This window comes from Rhagoletis pomonella, unplaced genomic scaffold (assembly GCF_013731165.1).
Source record: "Rhagoletis pomonella isolate Grant_MI unplaced genomic scaffold, Rhpom_1.0 Rhpom_scaffold_00008, whole genome shotgun sequence".
In the NCBI taxonomy this organism is placed as follows: domain Eukaryota; kingdom Metazoa; phylum Arthropoda; class Insecta; order Diptera; family Tephritidae; genus Rhagoletis; species Rhagoletis pomonella.
Window position 1 is genome coordinate 8,592,996 of NW_023458562.1, and position 2,633 is coordinate 8,595,628.

General features: G+C 38.0%; 1 protein-coding gene across 1 annotated transcript in view; it reads left to right on the forward strand.

Annotated features, from left to right (window-relative positions):
* LOC118745061 (putative uncharacterized protein DDB_G0277255) overlaps positions 1 to 2,633 on the forward strand; it is a 269,449-nt gene that overhangs the window by 266,412 nt on the left and 404 nt on the right. The gene's annotated exons all lie outside the window — the stretch shown is intronic.

Consider the following 2,633-nt stretch of genomic DNA (forward strand, 5'->3'; position numbering starts at 1 on the left):
ACACCCCGGCTAACCATCTAGCGGTAGGTTTCGAAAAGGTGAAAAAACATTTATTTAATATTTGCGCCGGGTATTTAATGTTCGGCTCCGCCCGAACTTAGACTTTCTTACTTGTTATTCGTTCATATAAAGCAGTGGATGAAAATGTATGTATATGCGAAAGCCAAATTTATCTTTATGAAAGAACACAACTAATATTTCCAACCATACAGCGATTTACATCTTTTATCTCGCTTCCGACACAGAATTGTTTTCGTACAAAATTAGGCAAAAAAGCTGTTAATTTCGTACTCGTTCGTTTTTAGACATGCCAGCAGCATATTATTCCTACGATTCGTAGTAAAATCCGGGTACGAAAGAGTTGCAGAATAGGGGCGATAATTTCCACGCCCTCCACTCTTGTAGGCGGAAACCTTATATTTCCTCCGAATTCGATTAAGCTTAGTTTGTACTCTCTCCAAACTGGGAAAGATCGGATCACTATAACGTCTACAACTCGCAAAACATGTGGACCTAATCATTAAATGTAACGTAATTTTGATTAATTTGGTTTCCACATAAATATGTAGATACATAGGTGTATATATCCTCTTTTCCCCCAATGTTTAATGAGATTTTGCTAAAAAATTTTATTTGCAAAATTACGCTAAAAAGGGTACACCGGAATATTGATGGCAATTGCAAAGTTGACGAATTGGCAAGGAAAGGTGTGACCACTCAAAACTTCCGTGAAAGGACACGTTAGATATAGCAATAGCCACTTTCAAGTAGTTTGTTAGAGATCACACTATTCTAGTAACCAAGGAACGCGGGAAAAACTTTTTTCCTGGTGAATTTTTCACGATTAACTGGTATTTCTATAAAATTAAACACTTACGGGGCACTTCCTAATGTGGACTCAAAACATGTGACATGTAGTACCGAGTCGAAAAAGTCACCAAGTTGAAATATAAATTACCAAATTTGATCAATAAAGAATAAGATTACCAATTTTGGTTAAAAATTACCAAAGCGTCAACGCTGGCCAGAGCAGCATTTTTCAGTTTAGACAAAAGAATCTAACAAGGTTGGTCTAGCGGCGAACGAGGACAAGACAAAGTACCTCCTGACAACGCATACAAAGTCTTCGCGTTTTGCGACACACGTCACTGTTGGAAGTCATAACGTTGAAGTAGTGAAGAACTTTGTTTACTTAGGATCCAGCATAAACACCACCAATCATGTCAGTGTGGAGATAAAACGAAGAATAACTCTTGCCAACAGGTGCTACTTTGAGCTCGGTAAGCAATTGAAAAGCAGAGCTTTCTCTCTATCACACACAAATATCTCATCCAGGGCTGCCAGACGTTCAGAGTCTAAAATCCGTACTCGGACAAAAAGTGGAGGGTGAAAAATCCGTACAAAATCCGTACGCTCAAATTTGTTTGGGGAGGAAAAAAATCGTTTGTACATACTTAGGTGAACACAGGAATCATACTTTTAATAACATCAAATAGAGCAACACACAAACCCTATTATCTTTCATACTAGAACTTTGTAACAAGCCGTGTGTTCTTGATTTATGTGCATGTAACAAAACTTAACAGGTAGGTTGTCGACCCCACCGAGTAACAGTATAATGTTTGAAGCGATGGGTAAAGTAGAAAAAATAAAGAAATTTTTTTTTTATGTTACGCGACAAAAACTCCCAACAATCGAGGTCTACCAATAGATTGTTATACATAGTTTTAAAGGCCTATAAATCCTCTTCTCATGTTTGATTTTTAAAATCGGGTGAGAAATGTTCAAGCTGTTAATAGATAAGTCCCTCAAGTACAAAAATAACGCATTAAAAAAAATCGAGTCTTCAGGAACTATAAAAAACCTTTGAGATATGTGTAAAATATGTAAATTTTTACAATGAAAAAAAAAAACACCCCAAAAATCTGTACATCTTGACGGAAACTAAAAATCCTTTCAACCATTTTTACCCCCGCAAATCCGTACCGTACGGAAAAATCTGGCAGGGCTAATCTTATCATGCCCGTCCTTTTATATAGCGCAGAAACATGGACGATGTCTAACAAAGAAGAAAAGGATTTAGGGCTTTCGAAAGAACTATTCTACTCAAGATCTATGGCCCCGTTCGCGTAGGTGACGAGTACCGAAGAAGATGGAATAAATCATAAAAATACAACGATTTCACTGGATTGGACATATTGGACATATGGATGACGATGCTCCGGTGAAAAGATCCTTCGACTCCGCACCCATGGGTTAGGAATGAAAGCAAGTGTCCCCACGAACGCAATGGAGGGACCGGCGGACTTGTCGGCACTTGCAATGAAAAACTGGCGCAAATCCGCAAACGGTTGTAGTGCTAAATAAGAAGAAGAATTTTATTCGAATTTTTTCCAAAATGGTAATAAAGCCAAACCGAAAATCCGTAAATGGCCATAAGACAAACGCAAAACGGTCATAAAGTCTATCGCCATTGTGGTCACTTCAACGGCCATAATGTCAATTTACCTTAAGGCAATTAACCTTTTGTCACCCCAGCACCCACAGAGCTTTTCTGTAGTTAAAAAATAATATATTAAACGACTCTGTACCGGATGCTAAAGAATGTGCAATAGGTCTTTCGTTAACGCACA